This window comes from Haematobia irritans, chromosome 5 (assembly GCF_050003625.1).
Source record: "Haematobia irritans isolate KBUSLIRL chromosome 5, ASM5000362v1, whole genome shotgun sequence".
Taxonomy (NCBI): Eukaryota; Metazoa; Arthropoda; class Insecta; order Diptera; family Muscidae; genus Haematobia; species Haematobia irritans.
In genome coordinates, this window is record NC_134401.1 from 149,711,421 (window position 1) to 149,733,726 (window position 22,306).

Sequence of the window (22,306 nt, forward strand, 5' to 3'; positions counted from 1 at the left end):
AATTTTGACAAAATTTCTATTGAAATAAAATTTTGACAACATTTTCTATAGAAATAAAATTTTGACAAAATTTAAGTTTTGACAAAATAAAATTTTGACAATATTTTCTTTAGAAATAAAATTTTGAAAAAATTTTCTATAAATATGAAATTTTGAGAAAATGTTCTATAGAAATAAAATTTTGACAAAATTTTCTATAGAAATAAAATTTTGACAAAATTTTCTATAGAAATAACATGTTGACAAAATTTTCTATAGAAATAACACGTTGACAAAATTTTCTATAGAAATATAGTTTTGAGAAAATTTCCTATGGATATAACATTTCGAAAAATTTTCTATAGAAATAAAAATTTGACAAAATATTCTGGAGAAATAAAATTTTGATAAAATTTTCTATAAAAATATACTTTTGTGGAAATCTTCTATAGAAATAAAATTTTGACAAAATTTTCTAGAGAAATAAAATTTTGACAAAATTTTCTATAGAAATAAAATTTTGACAAAATTTTCTATAGAAATAAAATGTTGTTGAAATTTGCTATAGAAATAAAATTTTGCCAAATGTTCCCTAGAAATAAAATGTTGACAAATATTTCTATAGAAACCAAATTTTGACAAAATTTTCTATAGAAATAAAATTTTGAAAAAAATTTCTATACGAATAAATTTTTGACAAAATTTTCTATAGAAATATAATTCGGAAAAATTTTCTGGGAAAATAACATTTTGACAAAATTTTCCATAGAAAAGAAATCGTTGACATTTTCTCTAGAAATAAAATTTTGTTGAAATTTGCTATAGAAGTAAGCTTTTTAACAAAGTTTTCTATACAAATAATTTTCTATAGAAATACAATTTTGTTGAAATTTTCTATAGAAATATACTTTTTAACAAAATTTTCTACACAAATAAACTTTTGACAAAATGTTCTATAGAAATAAAAATTTGACAAAATTTTCTATAGAAATAAAATTTGGAAAAATTTTCTGGGGAAATAAAATTTTGACAAAATTTTCCATAGAAAACAAAATTGTTGTAATTTTCTATAGAAATACAATTTCGTTGAAATTTGCTATAGAAATAAACTTTTTAACACAATTTTCTATACAAATAAACTTTTGACAAAATTTTCTATACAAATAAACTTTTGACAAAATTTTTAATAGAAATAAAATTTTGACAAAATTTTCCATAGATTTTTTTTTAATTTTCTATAGAAATACAATTTTGTTGAAAGTTGCTATAGAAATAAACTTTTTAACAAAATTTTCTATAGAAATATACTTTTTAACAAACTTTTCTATACAAATAAACTTTTGAAAAAATGTTCTATAGAAATAAAAATTTGACAAAATTTTCTATAGAAATAAAATTTGGAAAAATTTTCTGGGGAAATAAAATTTTGACAAAATTTTCCATAAAAAATAAAATTGTTGAAATTTTTTATAGAAATACAATTTCGTTGAAATTTGCTATAGAAATAAACTTTTTAACACAATTTTCTATACAAATAAACCTTTGACAAAATTTTCTGTAGAAATAAAATTTTGACAAAATTGTCTATAGAAATAAAATTTGGAAAAGTTTTCTGGGGAAAAAAATTTTGACAAACTTTTTCATTGGAAAAAAAATTTTTGAAATTTGCTATAGAAATAAAATTTTGTTGAACTTTTCTATAGAAATAAAATTTTGTTGAAATTTTCTATAGAAATAAAATTTTGTTGAAATTTGCTATACAAATAAAATTTTGTTGAAATTTGATATATAAGTAAATTTTGACAAAATTTTCTATAAAAACAAAATTTTGACAAATATCTCTATAGATATTTTGACAAAATTTTCTATAGAAATACATTTTTTTTCATGTGGGTATATTGGTAAATTTTGTCCAAATCGGAAAAAATATATATATGGGAGCTATATCTAAATCTGAATCGATTTTAACCAAATTTGGTATACGTAGTTAGAATGTTAGTTCTATTTTGTAGACACAAATCACGCGAATCGGAGTAATACTTTGGTCTGTGTGGTCATACGAAAAATATTTATGGGAGCTATATATTTTTGAAGGACTTTAAGTACTCATGAAGAAAAAAAAAACAGAAAAAAACGGTTAAATAAAAATTTGCTGCCTAGAATCAAGTACGCAAAACTTAAATTTAAAAGATAATTCTGTCTTAAAAGTATCCTTACTTCAATTCTCCGCTTCTCTGTTAATGTTATATGTCTTTGAAGTAAGATAAATTTTATTTAAAATAAAGGAAACTATGTTCGGTTGAAAGAAAAAGCTTTTAAAATAACAGATATTTTGAAAATTTGGATTATAGAAAAAAGCTAAAAGGCTAAGATTTTTTTCGGGAGAGTTTGCCTTTTCGGTTTAATGTTTTTTTTTTGCAAATTTTTTTTTATGTATAACAACTACTTTGGATTTTTTTGTTGACCTTTATTTGTAAGTGAAAAACTTCGTCGCAAAAATAATTTAATTTTACGTTTATAGAACTTAGAGTTAACAAGTATATACGGCCGTAAGTTCTGCCAGGCCGAAGCTTATGTACCCTTCACCATGGATTGCGTAGAAACTTCTACTGAAGACTGTCATCCACAATTGAATTACTTGGGTTGCGGTAACACTTGCCGATGGCAAGGTATCTTAAAACTTCCTAACACCGTCTTCTAAATTACAAGGTAGTCCATACGTAGTATATATTTAACTAAAAAAAGGCCGATTAAATACGTATACAATTAAGTTTAAAGTTTCTATAGAAATAATATTTTGACAACATTTTCTATAGAAGTAAAATTTGGAAAAAATTTTCTATAAAAATAAAATTTGGAAAAAATTTTCTATAGAAATAAAATTTTTACAAATTGTCTATAGAAATAAAATTTTGAAAATGTTCTATAGAAAAAAAATTTTGACAAAATTTTCTATAGAAATAACATTTTGACAATGTTTTCCATAAAAATAAAATTTTGGTAGATTATTTTTGGCTCGAGGGGCAACCATGAATATGAACCGATATGGACCAATTTTTGTGTGATTGGGGATCGGCTATATATATAACTATAGACCGATATGGACCAATTTTGGCATGGATATCAGCGGCCTTATACTAACACCACGTTGCAAATTTCAACCGGATCGGATAAATTTTGCTCCTCCAAGAGGCTCCGGAGATCAAATATGGGGGCTGTATATAATTATGGACCGATATGGACCAATTTTTGCGTGTTTGTTAGAGACCACATTCTAACACCATGTTCCAAATTTCAACCGGATCGGATGAATTTTGCTCCTCCAAGAGGCTCCGGAGGACAAATCTGGGAATCGATTTATAGGGGGGCTATATATAATTATGGACCGATATGGACCAATTTTTGCATGGTCATTAGAGAACATATACCAATACCATGTACCAAATTTCAGCCGGATCGGATGAAATTTGCTTCTCTCAGAGGCTCCGCAAGCCAAATCGGGGGATCGGTTTATATGGGGGCTATATATAATTATTGACCGATGTGGACCAATTTTTGAATGGTTGTTAGAGACCATATACTAACACCATGTACCAAATTTCAGCCGGATCGGATGAAATTTGCTTCTCTTAGAGCGATCGCAAGCCAAATTTGGGGGTCCGTTTATATGGGTGCTATACGTAAAAGTGGACCGATATGAAACAATTTTTGCATGGTTGTTAGAGACCATATACTTACACCATGTACCAAATTTCAGCCGGATCGGATGAAATTTGCTTCTCTTAGAGCGATCGCAAGCCAAATTTGGGGGTCCGTTTATATGGGGGCTATACGTAAAAGTGGACCGATATGGCACATTTGCAATACCTTCCGACCTACATCAATAACAACTACTTGTGCCAAGTTTCGAGTTCGGAAGTTAGCGTGATTTTAACAGACGGACGGACGGACGGACATGCTCAGATCGACTCAGAATTTCACCACGACCGAGAATATATATACTTTATTGGGTCTTAGGGCAATATTTCGATGTGTTACAAACGGAATGACAAAGTTAATATACCCCCATACTATGGTAGAGGGTAAAAAAATGAATAGCTTCCTAAAAAGTGTTTTTTGTTAACTGCATTTTTAGCTCAGAATAAATACCAAAATCCTTAAAGGAAGATCAAAATCTTTGAATCTCAGTTGAATTTCGGTTTTTCGTTAGTTCAAAGGCCCTCTATCGCAATCCTTTATATCCTCTAAAATCCGCAATTACTTAACATTTATTTGTGTGTTCCTAAACGTGGAGATATTTTTGCTGATATTATTTGTTCCTTCACTTCCTCCTCTCTACACAGATGGTTTAGAGCATTTGTTGTATAAATGTTCATTCATGCTGGTTCAGGTTAATCAAACTTTATCAAAAATTGCTTTACAATTTTATTATTATGTTAAATGAATAATTAAAGGGTACAAATGTTTATGTATTTGTATTCAATATGTCCTTGTGTGTTTCTATGTATGTATGACTGTGTGTGTGCATATGACAGCTTGGGTTAAATATAAAATTTTCAAAAACTCATTCAGTATAAAAGGTCAAATTGTATATTCAGTGTTCGAATCTAAACAACAATGAAACAATGAAATGAAATGAATTGAAAATTTCACAATAGCAATTGTTTTATTATCAATTCAATGGAAATTTAACAAAACCCAATTGTGTGTCTTAATAATTAGATTGATTTTGTAATAAATTGGACTTTTGTCCATATAAATTAGAAACTGTTAGGGCATTATAAAATTGAAATTTTAAATTCATAAATTAATGATGGGATTGAGAAATTGTTATGGAATAACAACTCGTCCCTTGATTAGGAGGAAGGCCTTTTATAGGTCGGGATAGAGCTAACTCGTGTGTTGCAATTTCCCAACAGACAGCTCTGTCGTAAACCTTGACATTCTTGAGGTTATACGTACTTACAGCGAGCGTACATACGAGCTCTATATGTGTTGTTAAAATATTCATCAGGCCCACAGAATGGAATTAAATCGTAAACATTTTCATGCGATTATTTTTTAAAATTTTCGACGTGGATTAACTCAACAACAGTTCATTGTTAAACATAATTCAATTTGTGGCGATGACGCTCCGTCAAGAATCAGAGTTTACAGGTGCTATGGTGCATTCAACCGAAGTCGTATTTATATCCAAGACGAATTTCGTGAAGGCCATCAAAAATCAGTTATTGTTCCGGAATACTGTGCGCCAACTTATATTAGACCTGATATATGACCTATCGTGAGACTGAGACAACCTTAGATATAGTGGGACCAGTATACATTCAATATTGCATGAATATATGACCATAAAACAATTTGTACGGGTTGAATCCAACACAATTTGTCAATCGCTCAAAAAAGGGTCGTGTTGATTGGCCGCAAGAAATATTCCAAACATACGATCGCGGTGCTTCGAAACCATGGTTACCACAATTCGTAGAATTCTAAAAAAAGAAGTAGATTTTTGACTGTTTGGTAGATTGGTAGAATTCTTGATGTTTTGGTAGATCTTGTAAAATACTCCACTCCAAATAAGACGTACTTCACAAAGCTTTTATAGAAATAACCTTCTATAGTATTGAAATAAAATATTGACAAAATTTTCTGTAGAAATGAAATTTTGACAAGATTTTCTATAAAAATAGAATTTTTACAAAATTTTCTACAGAAATAAAGTTGTGACAAAATTTTCGTTAAAACTAGAATTTTAACACCATTCTCTATAGAAATAAAATTTTGACAAAATTTTCTGTATAAATAAAATTTTGACAAAATTTTCCATATAAATGAAGCTTTTACAAAATTTTCTATAAAAATGAAATTTTTACAAAATTTTCTATACAAATGATTTTTTAAAAAAGTTTCTCTAGAAATTCAGTTTTGAGAAAATTTTCTATAGATATAAATTTTATATAAAAATAAAATTTTGACAAAATTTTCTGTACAAATAAAATTTTGACAAATTTTCTATAGAAATAAAATTTTGACAAAATTTTCTACACTAAAAAAACGACAAAACTTTCTACATTAAAAAAATGACAAAATTTTCTATAGAAATAAAATTTTGACAATATTTTCTTTAGAATTAATATTTTAACAATATTTTCTTTAGAATTAAAATTTTGACAAAATTTTCTATAGAAATAAAATTTTGACAAAATTTTCTATAGAAATAAAATTTTGACCAAATTTTCTATAGAAATAAAATTTTGACAATATTTTCTATAGAAATAAAATGTTGACAAAATTTTCTATAGAAATAAAATTTGGACACAATTTTTTGTACAAATAAAATTTTGACAAAATTTTCTATAGAAATAAAATTTTGACAAAATTTTTTATAGAAATGAAATTTTGACAATATTTTCTATAGAAATAAAATTTTGACAAAATTTTCTATAGAAATAAAATTTTCACAACATTTTCTACATTAAAAATATAGAAATAAAATTTTGACAAAATTTTCTGTAGAAATAAAAGTTTGACAAAATTTTCCACATAAATGACGTTTTTACAAAATTTTCTATAAAAATAAAGTTTTGAGAAAATTTTAAATTGATATAAAATTTTCACAAAATTTTCTATAAAAATGAAGTTTTACAAAATTTTCAATACACATGAAATTTTAACAAACTTTTCTATAGAAATTCAGTTTTGACAATATTTTCTATAGAAATAAAATGTTGACAACATTTTCTATAGAAATAAAATTTGGACAAAATTTTCTAAGGAAATAAAATTTTTACAAAATTTTCTGTACAAATAAAATTTTGACAAAATTTTCTATAGAAATAAAATGTTGACAAAATTTTCTATAGAAATAAAATTTTGACAAAACTTTCTATAGAAATAAAATTTTTGCAAAGTTTTCTATAGAACACAATTTTGGCAAAATTTTCTAAAAAATATAAGTTTGATAAAATTTTCTATAGAAATAAAATTTTGACAAAATTTTCTATAGAAATAAAATTTTCTATAGAAATAAAATGTTGACAAAATTTTTGCAGTTTTCTGAAATTTGCTTTAGATGTAAATGTATATATATATATATATATATATATATATATATATATATATATATATATATATATATATATATATATATATATATATATATATATATATATATATATATATATATATATATATATATATATATATATATATATATATATATATATATATATATATATAAAATTTAGGTTACTTATAATGTCAAGTTAATGTGAATCAAAGTTAATATCAGTGTAGAACTATGTCAAATTTATAAGGTAAGGCTTTGCTTTTTTCTGTGATTTCTATTACCGTTTTGTCTCTCGAAGAGGGACCATAATTGGGACTTTTTTCTTTCTTCATTGCTACTTACTATTTTCGGCATAGTGTAATGTTTGTTACTAAATAAATATGGGATAATTGTTTTTCACAAAATAAAATTTTCTCTGAGTACCAAATTAACGTCGCTTATTGGAAAACCCTTAATTAAGCCTGTGTGTGTGTGTGTGGCTAGAACTTACTTGACATCTAAATTATGAAAGTAAAGTGGTCCAATATGGTCTCTAATATGGTATACACGAATTGACACACATACTCTCTTTTGTATCCCAGTATTTTGATAAAAGGTCTATTAAAGATGAATACTTTCCAACCCAGCCGAAATGTGTTTTTCTATAACCCATTTTAAACAACATAATTAAATTACGCCACAATACCTTTTTGGTGTAGAAAACTTTTTGTTGAAATCCATTTTCCAAAGCTCTTTCTCTTCAAATAAAGCAAATCGTTGTCATTGATAAGTAACAGTGAAACTGAACTGAAAGTTGATAAACTAATTGATTTTAACCCATGCAACATGTTATTTAAGTGAATTAGACATCATGGGGTAGAAAGTTGAACGGTAAAGTTTATCAAAAAAACAAAACAAAAATCGTATATACATATTTGACATAGGCCTTAGGGAACCCAGGAACTCTAACACCCATATTCATCCCCTCGAGTAACAGCTTATCCCTTTTCATATCTTTTTTTTTTTGTAGCAATTGTCTTGACATCATAGAGAATGGACTGTTATGTGAAAGAAAAAAATTAAACAAAATAAAAAACAAGTATATACGGCCGCAAGTTCGGCCAGGCCGAATCTTATGTACCCACCACCATGGATTGCGTAGAAACTTCTACGAAAGACTGTCATCCACAATCGAATTACTTGGGTTGTGGTATCTTAAAACTTCTTATTCCTGCATGGTTGTTGGATACCATATACTAACATCACGTACCAAATTTCAACTGAATGGGAAGAATTTTGCTCTTCCAAGGGGCTCTGGAGGTCAAATCTGGGGACCGGTTTATATGGGGCATATATATAATTATGGACCGATATCGCCCAATTTTTGCATGGGAGTTTGAGGCCATATATTAACACCACGTACCAAATTTCAACTGAATCAGATGAATTTTGGTCTTCCAAGAGGTTCCGGAGGTCAACTCTGGTGATCGGTTTATATGGGGGCTATATATAATTATGAACCGATGTGGACCAATTTTTGCATGGTTGTTAGAGACCATATACTAACATCACGTACCAAATTTCAGCCGGATCGGATGAAATTTGCTTCTCTTAGAGGCCTCGCAAGCCAAATCGGGGGATCGGCTTATATGGGGGCTATATATAATTATGGACCGATGTGGACCAATTTTTGCATGGTTGTTCGAGACCATATACTAACACCATGTACCAAATTTCAGCCGGATCGGATGAAATTTGCTTCTCTTAGAGGCCTCGCAAGCCAAATCGGGGGATATGTTTATATGGGGGCTATATATAATTATGGACCGATGTGGACCAATTTTTGCATGGTTGTTAGAGACCGTATACTGACACCATGTACCGAATTTCAGCCGGATCGGATGAAATTTGCTTCTCTTAGGGGCCTCGCAAGCCAAATCGGGGGATCGGTTTATATGGGGGCTATATATAATTATGGACCGATGTGGACCAATTTTTGCATGGTTGTTAGAGACCATATACTAACACCATATACCAAATTTCAGCCGGATCGGATGAAATTTGCTTCTCTTAGAGGCCTCGCAAGCCAAATTTTGGGGTCCGTTTATATGGGGGCTATACGTAAAAGTGGACCGATATGGCCCATTTGCAATACCATCCGACCTACATCAATAACAACAACTTGTGCCAAGTTTCAAGTCGATAGCTTGTTTCGTTCGGAAGTTAGCGTGATTTCAACAGACGGACGGACGGACGGACGGACGGACGGACGGACGGACGGACGGACGGACGGACGGACGGACATGCTCAGATCGACTCAGAATTTCACCACGACCCAGAATATATATACTTTATGGGGTCTTAGAGCAATATTTCGATGTGTTACAAACGGAACGACAAAGTTAATATACCCCCCATCCTATGGTGGTGGGTATAACAAGTATGAAAGGCAAAAAATTGGGTCGAGATGAATTTTTGGATACCCTTCACTCTGAAACTCATACAAGAAATTTCTAAGAATTTGTATTGATTTTGTATTTGTATTTATTGTACGAAACTTTACACTAGAGGTGTGCACGTGACACGAAATTAACGTGACTCACGAAAATTTTCGTGATTCGTGCGCGAGTCACGCTCATGACAACAGCGTGAGTTTGCGTAAGCGTGATTAACAAACCAAAATGTCGTGCGTAAGCGTGAGTCACGAAAATAACATCTTCGTGAGTGTGCGTGAGTAACGAATTACACTCACGAAAATATTCCTGCTCACCAACATAAAACGCTTAAGAGTTAAATTAAATTACAATTTTAGTGACACCTGGGATGTTAAGCGTTTAATAACACTCTCGATTTTAATAATGCTCATGTTTTCAGACACTTCGGTAAGGTAAATTAATCATAAAATTATTCGTGTGTCACGATATTTTTCGTGAGTCACAGTATTTGTCGTGAGTCACGAAGTTTTCGTGCGTGAGTACAAATTTTCTTTTCGTGAGTGTGCGTGAGCGTGAGTCCTACCAAAAAATATTGTGCGTTAGTGTGCGTGAGTATGATTTTTCAGTCGTGAGTGTGACTCAGAATCACCTCCTGAGTCGATCTAGCGCTTGGTGTCCGTCCGTCCCTCCGTCTGTCCATGTATTTGTTGTTCACAGGATTCCGGTTGTGTTACCAACGGAATGGCAAATTTATTATACCTCAATTATCATCTTATGACGGTGTGGGTATACAAAATTCTATTAACCTTACATTAGGTTATTTTAGACCTTTCTTATGGGTCTAAATTCCAAACAAATAAATCTTATGAAGTGGAAAGTAGAAAAATCTCAATCAGACCATGAGACAATGTGGGCAAGAACATTTGGCCATTGGTCATGCTCCCTATAGGGTTATGAAAATCTTAAAGAAGCATAACATTTTGTTCTTTTTTTTGTTTTTAAGGCACATGCTTGTATGGACCACTATGAAGACTTAACCACGACCACGTCAATAGCCAGAAGGTGTGGAAATATAAAAAACAAGAAAAATCTTCATAAATATAGGCAGTCAAGCGAAAATTAAGCAACAACTGTTAACTTCAATATACTCCTCACATAACTAAAGCAAATCTGCCTAAGAAAGCCAATATTTTGTTGTTTTCTGTTTACCACATTCCCCTGAGGATTCACACCATATTTACTTATAAAAAAAGGGCATATAAATAAAGAGGTGGCTTGAATTTATGATAGACACCAAGTATGTTAAAATGGGTCGAAAAAATATAGGTTTTTGTTTTCAAGTTTTTTTTGTAATTAAATATAAACAGAAAAAAAACTATACTTTTTCAATGGAATTAAAAAACAAAAACAAGTATATACGGCCGTAAGTTCGGCCAGTCCGAATCTTATGTACCCTCCACCATGGATTGCATAGAAACTTATACTAAAGACTGCCATCCACAATCGAATTACTTGGGTTGCGGCAACACTTATCGACGGCAAGGTATCTTAAAACTTCTTAAGACAGTCTTCTCAATTGTAAGTTAGTCCATACGGGTATATATTAAACAAAAAATTCCAATTAAATACGTAAATAATTTAGTATGACAAAAGTTTCTATAAAAAAAAAATTTTACAAAATTTTCTATAAAAATAAAATTTTTTCAAAATTCTCTATAGAAATAAAATTTTGACAAAATTTTCTATAGAAATAAAATTTTGACAAAATTTTCTATAAAAATAAAAATTTTACAAAATTTTCTATAGAAATTAAATTTTGACAAAATTTCCTATAGAAATAAAATGTTGACAAAATTTTCTATAGAAATAAAATTTTGACAAAATTTTCTATAGAAATAAAATCCAATGTAGGACTGGGGAATTCTTAAATATAAGCTAAATTTTTTTTTTGTACCCAAAAGAATAGCTACAACCGAATTCCAATTACACCCAACAACAACAATTTTAAATTAAGCCAAACGAAGTTTCAACAACCCACAAAGAAAGCAACTACAGGGATTGATGGCTACAACAACAACAATGAAGGTCATAATTCGTTTTGTTGGGTATAATAATAAAATTTTGACAAATTTTTCTATATTATTAAAATTTTGACAAAATTTTCTAAAGTACAAAAATTTTAACAAAATGTTCTATTAAAATACAATTTTGGTAGATTATTTTTGGGGATCGGCTATATATAACTATAGATACGGACGAATTTTGGCATGTTTGTTAGCGGCCTTATACTAGTGCAATATAGCAAATTTCACCACGTACCAAATTTAAACCGGGTCGAATGAATTTTGCTCCTTCAAAAGCTCCGTAGGTCAAATCTGGGGATCGGTTTAAATGGGGGTTATATAATTAAGACCGGTGTGGACCAATTTTTGCATGGTTGTTAGAGATCATATACTAACACCACGTACCAAATTTCAACAGGATCTGGTGAATTTTGCTCTTCCAAGGGGCTCCGAAAGTCAAATCTGGGGATCGGTTTATATGGGGGCTATATATAATTATGGACCGATTTGGACCAACTTTTGCATGGTTGTGAGAGACCATATACTAACACCATGTACCAAATTTCGACCGGATCGGATGAATTTTGCTTCTCCAAGAGGCTCCGCAAGCCAAATCTGAGCGTCGGTTTATATGGGGGCTATATATAATTATGGACCGGTGTGAACCAATTTTTGCATGGTTGTGAGAGACCACATACTTACACCATGTACCAAATTTCAACCGGATCGGATGAATTTTGCTCCTCCAAGAGGCTCCGCAAGGCAAATCTAAGCGTCGGTTTATATGGGGGCTATATATAATTATGGACCGATGTGAACCAATTTTTGCATATTTGTTAGAGATCATATACTTACACCATGTACCAAATTTCAGCCGGATCTGATGAAATTTGCTTCTCTTTGAGGTTCCGCAAGACAAATCTGGGGATCGGTTTATATGGGGGCTATATATAATTATGGACCGATTTGGACCAATTTTTGCATGGTTGTGAGAGACCATATACTAACACTATGTACCAAATATCAACCGGATCGGATGAATTTTGCTTCTCCAAGAGGCTCCGCAAGCTATACGTAAGAGTGGTCCGATATGGCCCATTTTCAATACCATCTGACCTACATCAATAACAACTACTTGTGCCAAGTTTCAAGTCGATAGCTTGTTTCGTTCGGAAGTTAGCGTGATTTCAACAGACGGACGGACGGACGGACATGCTGAGATCGACTCAGAATTTCACCACGATCCAGAATATATATATACTTTATGGGGTCTTAGAGCAATATTTCGATGTGTTACAAACGGAATGACAAAGTTAATATAACCCCCATCCTATGGTGAAGGGTATAATAAAATGTTATAAGGAACGTCAATTAGTAATGACAGAATTGAAAACAGGCGTAGTTCAATAGTAGATATATACATCAGGAACTTGGGTAACTATTTTTGCACTCAAAAAAAGTTTACTTGGATCCAAAGATTTTGACCCTCCTTTAAATATTTTGGTATTGATTCCGAGCCAAAGATGCGAGTTCTTTAAAATAAGGAAAATTTTTTGCGACCTATTTGGCTTTAAATCTAGGATCTATAAAATTAAAATTAGGATACGGATCTCATTTATCGAATTTGCATTCTATTTTTCCGGTATATTAATAGAGCTATTCACGTACAAACAAATGCCAGTTTAAAAATCCAAGTTATGATGGACAAGGCCGTAGCCAGGATTTTAATTCGGGGGGGGGGGGGGGGGGTTCAACTTAAAAAAAAAAATATTCATATAATCTCATGTGTAGAAAATTTTATTTATGCATAGGTATGAATACAATATTTTTATAATATTAAATTGAGCCGACGGGCTTTTTGGGCAGCAAATAAATCAATGACTTCTTCAGTCGGCACATTTATTCGGCGATGAACCGACATTAATGCCAATCCATTGAGTATACTCTCGCTAGTCGAATTTCTAAGATACGTCTTTAATCTCATCATTGTGGAAAATGAACGTTCGGATGAGCACGTAGTAACTGCAGGGATGGAAAATGCAGTACTATAGTACTTTTTCAATACTTTTTCAACCCGGTCAGTACCGTAGATTTAGAAAAAATAAAAAATAAGATTTAAATTAATATTTAATCTTTGGATTAAGGAAAGTTGACTTGGATATGAAGATGGATATTCATTCAATGATTTTGTTTTTGATTCCGAGCCAAAGATAAGGCTTCTTTAAAATAAGGCATGTTTTTACGGAGCTAAACTGAAAAATATATGTACGTGATATTAAAGACCACGCAACCTAAATTTTAAAATATTAACGAAATTTCCACAATATTAAGGACTAATTTCTTTAATGTAATGAAATTTTAATTAAAATAAAGTTTACTATCATGACTTTAACAAAAAGTGTTATATGTAGGACACAAATTTTGGAAATTTGAGCCAAGGCAAAACTTCCTTAAAGTAAAGAAAAACATTTTTGATTTAAAGTAATCGTCCTTATCTTTTGAATCTTTGGTTGAAAGTTTTTTTTTTTCCTTTAATTAAAATCATATTTTTTTACTTCGAAGTATCCGGTATAATTTTTATTATTAAATTGGCATCTGTTTGTACATGTATACCTCGAAGAGAATGAAAATTTGATAAATAAAATATTTATCCCGATTTTAATGTTATTGATCGTAGATTTAAAGCCAGATAGGTCACTAAAAATGTCTTTATTTTAAAGAAGCAGCATCTTTGGCGCGGAATCAATAACAAAATCCTTAGGGGAAGTTCAAAATCTTTGGATCCAAATAAAATTTTTTTAGTGTATCTAGCTTAAGATCTAGGCCATAGGCGTAGGAACGACTGTGGGGTGGGGACTTAGACCCGGCAGAAAAATTTTAGACCCCCACACCCCAGAATTTGAAAACCTATTTACGAGTTTCCACTGTGGTGCAAAATCTGCGAAGAAGCGTTGAATTTAACGACGAACAAGTAATGAAAAGATTTAACTTTTTTTTTTGTATTTTATCAAATGATATCCGATCCAAAAGCTAAAATTTCAATGCTTAGTGGGATTTAGTGCCTTTTGTGTAGACATTTTTGAATGATTTAGTACCTCTTGTGTAGACATTTTTGAGTCGATATCAGATTTATGGTACAATAGCTTTGACAAAATATTTTAATATTTTGAGAAAGTCTTTATCAACCTTATTTGCTAATAGTCTTTTACAAATATGGCAAAACAGATATGTTCTGTGGGAAGAAAATCTTAATTTTGTAAAAGACATAGTCAAAAACAGGATTTTATTGAACTTCAAGAATGTTGAAAAATTTTATTTCTATTAATGCAACATTTTTTTTGCAAAATTTTATTTCTATAGAAAATTTTTGCAAAATTTTATTTATATAGAAAATTTTGTAAAAATTTTATTTTCTTTAAAATTTAGTTTCTTGACAATAATCTTCCAGTGAAATTTTTGTTGAAATTTAGTAAAAAGTACCTTTCCGCCCAAAAAATACCTTTTTTGTACTTTCTTAAAAATTGTATTTTCCATCCCTGAGTAACTGGCAAAGTGACCAAAATTTTTAAAAGAATATGCACGTTTGGAAATATCATTTTATTGCACTCTCCAAGTGCTTCCATCGATGAATTAGGCAGGTTCTTTTCGCAGGTTTTACGCCATTTCATTTACACATGTGTGTTTGGCTGTTTCGTTGTTGTTGCTATGGCCAAACAAAGCGAGTCATGTTCACAAAAAGAACCACAAACACACATAAAAAGCAGAAAGACATTTTCCAAAAATGAAATTTGTGGTGCGAGAACAAAAACATTTTTTTTTACCGTCGTTTGACGGGCTTTTCAACTAGTATTCTATGATTTGTGCAAGTTTTATAGGTAAGCGTTTTTCAAAATAAAACCTCCAGCTTTTCTTCAACATCTTCGATAAGATTTTTCTATGCAGCTAAAAATATATATTTATTTATATAAAAATATTCATTCATTTCGCTGGGAAGGGGGGGTTTGATCCCCCTCATCCCCCCCTTGAATACGGCCTTGATGATGGATACTTCGAAGTAAAAAAATATTTCCTTAACTCCAAAAAAAAGCTTTAAATCAAAAATGCTAAATCGTCAAAATAAGTCTTAGCCTATTTTTGAAGCGTTTTTATCTTAAATCTGAAGATATCATAATTTCAGTTAATTTAAGGACGATTTCTTTAAATCAAAAATGTGTTTTTTTTTACTATATTTACTATAAGGAGCCACCGTGGTGCAATGGTTAGTATGCCCGCCTTGCATACACAAGGTCGTGGGTTCGATTCCTGCTTCGACCGAACACCAAAAAGTTTGTCAGCGAATGCTGGTGACATTTCTGAGGGTTTCAAAGCTTCTCTAAGTGGTTTCACTGCAATGTGGAACGCCGTTCGGACTCGGCTATAAAAAGGAGGTCCCTTGTCATTGAGCTTAACATAGAATCGGGCAGCACTCAGTGATAAGAGAGAAGTTCACCAATGTGGTATCACAATGGACTGAATAGTCTAAGTGAACCTGATACATCGGGCTGCCACCTAACCTAACCTAACCTACTATAAAGAAAAATTTAATTAGTTTAAAGACATGCAACTTTAACGAAGGGATGCAAATTTTTAAATTGTGTGTCCTAAATTTAATGAAAAAAAATGTTTGAAACAAGGATTATAAACTTTCTTTTAATTAAAATTTCATTAGTTTAAAAAAATTTGTCTTTAACAGTGTGTAAATTGGGCATCCTAAAATTGAGGTTGCGTAATCTTTAATATCACGTAAATATTTTTTTCAGTAAGTGAATATTCCATAGCTTTTATTTGCAATATGTGTCCTTTGCCTCGATGTGTAAAATAACTTAGTCTCTTTGTTTTTAAATGTCAAGTTTCGTGCCCACATGACATTATTTGCGGAAATAACATCAAATTTTAGAATCAGTTTAGATTTTATCAAACCGGCTATCTTTTGGCCTTTTGGGCCACCCAAGTGCCCCTGCGATACTTGATCCATTCTCGGCTTAGTGAACTCTTGTGATGATTGACACATTAGCATTTTTAGTGTCAAACTCACTAGCCAAAATGCCCCAGTCGTAGAAGTCCAATGGATTGAGATCCGGCGATTTAGGGGATCATTGTGCGGTAGGAATGACACGAAAAACCCCTTCTTAAGCCAATCTTGATTGACGCGTTCTAAGTGGGATGGTCCCGAAGCCCAGTTGGAAGGCTCATGGTCTGCTGCTGAAATGTTTGTCTACCCAGAGCTTTAATTTCCTCTCTAAGAAATTTTCCCTGTAATATTTGTCATTAATTTTAATTTCACTAGCCATTAATACGAACGAAGGTGTATATTTTCAGTTTATATCATTTCGCTCTAATGCATATATTTAAGGAGATATAACCAAAATAAATTTTTCATATAAAAAATCCATTTTTTGAAGATTTCCATCGAAGTTTTAATTTTTCGTTAAAATTTGGATTTTTGTGGGTGGTCATGAAATAACCTTCTTTTCGCTCTAATACTCATATTGACGAAGATATGGCCAATTTAAGTTTTTCCTATAAAAATTTTGATTGTTTGAGGATTTTCCTCGAAATTTTAATTTTTTGGGGGTGGTCACAAATTAACTTCCTATTGCCTCAACGATGCATATTTAAGTAGGAATTGCCAAAATAAGTTCTTCATTTTCATTGGATTTTTTTTGGGGGCAGTCAGGGATAAACTTTCTTTTCGCCCTAGGACGCATATTTACGGATATATGGCCAACTTAAGTTTTTCATATAAAAATTTAGATTGTTTGAGGATTTTCATCAAAATTTAGAGTTCACAAATTAGCGTCCTTTTGACTCTAAGACGCATGTTTAAGGAGGTATTGCCACAATAAGTTTTTCATTTAAAAATTTTGATTTTATGAGGAGTTTTCTCAAAATTTTGAATTTTGGGGGTTGTCAGGAAATAGACCTCCTTTGACGCTACGAAGAATATTTAAGTAGATATGGCCAGTTTAAGTTTTTCATATAAAAAATTTACTTTTTTGAGGATTTTCATCAAAATTTTCATTTTTGGGGGGTGGTCACGAATTAACCTCCTTTTGGGAGCCACCGTGGTGCAATGGTTAGCATGACCGCCTTGCATACACAAGGTCGTGGGTTCGATTCCTGCTTCGACCTAACACCAAAAAGTTTTTCAGCGGTGGATTATTCCACCTCAGTAATGCCGGTGACATTTCTGAGGGTTTCAAAACTTCTCTAAGTGGTTTCACTGCAATGCGGAACGCCGTTTGGACTCGGCTATAAAAAGGAGGTCCCTTGTCATTGAGCTTAACATGGAATCGGGCAGCACTCAGTGTGGTATCACAATGGACTGAATAGTCTAAGTGAGCCTGATACATCGGGCTGCCACCTAACCTAACCTATAAAAAGGAGGTCCCTTGTCATTGAGCTAAACATAGAATCGGGTAGCACTCAATGATAAGAGAGAAGTTCACCACTGTGTTATCACAATGGACTGAGTAGTCTAAGTGAGCCTGATACATCGGGCTACCCCCTAACGTAACCTAACCTACTTTTGGCTCTAGGGCGCACACCATTCTAATATCATTTCTCCTTAATAATAAGGGAGTACTGAAACATGGCAACTTGTCAAAGTTGATTTATATTTAAAATACCGATTGAGGTCATCTTCTTTTCATATTTTTGCATTTTCTTTTTTTTTTTTGTCTGTTTCATCCTTTCGACCTGCTGTTGCTTCTTTCGTAACTGTTGTGTAAAACATATTCATGGTTAACACTTTGCGAGTATCCTTTTTGTAAGCACACCACACACATACATACGAGTAGACCTCTATTCAACCCCATCTATCTGTTTTCATACTTCATGGTCTCATAAGTTAACCACTTCAGCCAGCAACAAAAGCAAACAAAACCAGAATCTGCTACTCCTGGTGTTCATTTCGGGGCATATTTATAGAAGTTTCACATATACATTTAAGACAGTCTTTTATATTTGGTTTTGTTGAAGATATTCGAAGGCGTCAACATTTCTTGCATAAATTCTTATTTCCTTTAAGTTGCTGTGTTGTATCCCGTGATATGGTGATACTACTGACATTAAAGCATGGAATATTTAAAAACAAAACCATACAAAAACAGAACGGTACACCGACTAGAACAAATATATTCTAAAAAACTTTGTTTAGATGAGCTCAGGTCAGGTGTTTCTGAGATTTCATATATGGTAATAGAAGGTGTCCCAATGTTACACCACATTGTCCTTCTTCCCAAACGAAAGTAATGTTCTAAAGTTATTGGTAATTAATAATAATGGATCCCAAGAATACAAGCACGGTTGTCACTAGAGCCAACAGCAATGTACCGAAATTTAGAGAAAACTATACCAAAAAATTACCAACTAAAAAGGTCTTATGGTATTTTGCGAAATTTAATTTCGTTTTGTTATTGTTGATTTTGTTCTTTAAGCATTGTTGTTTTTTTTTTTTTTTTTTTATTTCAGATTAAAACAATACATTGCCTAAACTACAAGTGTAGCTTAACCAACAGAGGAAAAGAATGTTTGTAAAATTTATTTGGGCAAATCCCTATAGACTGCAAGATGGTTGGATGGACGCACGTTTCGGAATTACCACACTCCTCATCAGCATCCTCTACTTGCAGCAAAACTATCAACTAATTATCAGAATAAATTCAGGCAGTTCATTAAACCAAACAAAAACCACACTTGAACCCTCCGAAAAAAGGTTTTACATTGATAGCCGGCTTATGCCGAAATAAATTCAAAACAAATATATCTCTTTTCCTATGCCACTGTCAAATCATCGATTTGAGTGCAGTTGGCTGGGTTTATTTTGAGCGTGCTTCCTCTTCTTTTTCCATTCGTTTTGTTTTGTTGTTGTTGGTTTTGTTCTTTAAGCATTGTTGTTGTTTTTTAAAAATAAAAATTTTGTCAATTTTTGTTTCCATATAAATTTTGTTAAAATTTTATTTCTATATAAAAATTTATAAAAATTTTATTTTTCTATACAAATTTTGTTTAAATTTTACTTTTATAAAAAAATTTTGTCAAAATTGTCTTTCTATGGAAAATTTTATGAAAATTGTATTGCTATATAAATTTTATTTCTATAGAAAATTGTGGCAAAATTTTATTTCTATTGAAAATTTTGTCAAAATGTTATTTCTATAGAAAAATTTGTTAAAATTTTATTACTATAGAAAATTTTTTCAAAATTTTATTTCTATAGAAAATTCCGTCAAAATGTTATCTCTATCAAAATCTTTGTTAAAATTTTTCTCTATGTATTTTTTGTTAAAATTTTGTCAACATTTTATCTCTATCGAAAATTCTGTCAAATTATCTCTATCGAAAATTCTGTCAAAGTGTTTTTATAGAAATGTTTGTGAAAATTTTATTTCCATAGCAAATTTTGTTAAAATATTATTTCTATAGAAAAATTTGTCAACATTTTATCTCCATCGAAAATTTTGTAAAAATTATATTTCTATTGAAAATTTTGTCAAAATTTTACCCCTATCGAAAATTTTTGTAAAATCTTATTTCTATTGAATATTTTATCAAAATTTTATACCTATCCAGAATTTTAACATAATTTTCATTTTATCGAAAATTTTGTCAAAATTTTATCTCTATCGAAAACTTTTCCTCTATTTAATTTTATCTCTATCGAAAAATCTGTCAAAGTGTTATATCTATTGATAAAAATTTATTTCCATACAAAATTTTATTTTTATAGAAATTTTTGTCAAATTTTTATTTCTATAGAAAATTTATTTAAAATTTCATTTCTATAGAAAATTTTTTCAAAATTTAATTTCTATGGAAAATTTTGTCAAAATGTTATTTCTATTGAAAAATTTGTTATAATTTTATTTCTGTATATAATTTTTGTAAAATTTTATCATTATCGAAAATTTTGTCAAAGTGCTATCTCTATCGAAAACATTTTATTTCTATACAAAATTGTATTTTTATAGAAATTTTTGCCAAAATTTTATTTCCATAGAAAATTTTGTTAAAATTTAACATTTGCAAAATTTTATTTTTATCGAAAATTTTGTCAAAATTTTATTTCTATGAAAAATTTTGTCAAAATATTATTTCTATGAAATATTTTGTCAAAATGTTATTTCTATGAAAAATTTTGTCAAAATGTTATTTCTATTAAAAAATTTGTTATAATTTTGTAAAAATTATATTTTTATTGAAAGTTTGTCAAAATTTTACCTATATCGAAAATTTTTGTAAAATTTTATTTCTATTGAGAATTTTAACAAAATTTTATTTTTATCGAAAATTTTGTAAAAATTTTATTTCTATTGAAAATTTTGTTAAAATTTTATACCTTTCCAGAATTTTAACAAAATTTTATTTCCATAGAAAAATTTTGTCAAAATTTTACCTCTATCGAAAAGTTTGTAAAAATTGTATTTCTATTGATAATTTTGTCAAAATTTTATCTCTATCGAAATTTTTTTCAAAATTTTTTTTCTATACAAAATTTTAATACCTATCCAGAATTTTAACAAAATTTTATTTTTATCGAAAATTTTGTAAAAATTTTATTTCTATTGAAAATTTTGCAAAATTTTACCTCTATCGAAAATTTTTGTAAAATTTTACTTCTATTGAAAATTTTGTCAAAATTTTATACCTATCCAAATTTTAACAAAATTATATTTTTATAGAAAAATTTGTCAACATTTTATCTCTATTGAAAAGTTTGTAAACATTTTATTTCTATTGAAAATTTTGTCAAAATGTTAACTCTATCGAAAGTTTTTGTATAATTTTATTTCTATTGAAAATTTTGTCAAAATTTTGTACCTATCCAGAATTTTAACAACATTTTATTTTTATCGAAAATTTTGTAAAAATTGTATTTATATTGAAAATTTTGTCAAAATTTTACCTCTATCGAAAATTTTTGTAAAATTTTATTTCTAGTGAAAATTTTGTTAAAATTTTATACCTATCCACAACATTAACAAAATTTTATTTCCATAGAAAAAATTTTCAAGATTTTATCTCTATCGAAAAGTTTGTAAAAATTGTATTTCTATTGAAAATTTTGTCAAAATTTTACGTCTATCGAAAATTTTTGTAAAATTTTATTTCTTTTGAAAATTTTGTCAAAATTTTATATCTATCCAGAATTTTAACAAAATAGTATTTCTATAGAAAAATTTGTCAACATTTTATCGCTATTAAAAAGTTTGTCAAAATTTTATCTCTACCGAAAATGTTGTCAAAATTTTATGTATATTAAAAAGTTTGTCAAGATGTTATTTCTATCGAAAATTTTGTCCAAATTTTATCTGTATAGAAAATTTTGTCTACATTTTATTTCTATACAAAATTTTTTCAACATTTTATTTCTATCGAAAATTTTGTAAAATTTTTTTTTTTATTGAAAAAGTTGTCAAATTTTCAGATACATACTTTTCGAGCAAATAACATGGTTACTACAAAGCTGTTCCATGTTCAACGTTCAAAAATAACATTTTGCTATTTAAACTTCTTTGGGTGATTATATTTCTTCTCTGCGTGTATGCAATGATACACCATAGTATATCAACAGGAAAATATCCTTGTTGAGAGCTGTTTAAAGTCCAATTGTTTAGTCGCCTTTTGGTTAAAGAAAATTTTTGAAATTTCCTTACGCTTGGCTCATTTTTAAAGTCTTTAGCATTGGATTTTTGCTTGCCGTTTTGGGAATTTCGCAACATTTATCATCTAACATGGAA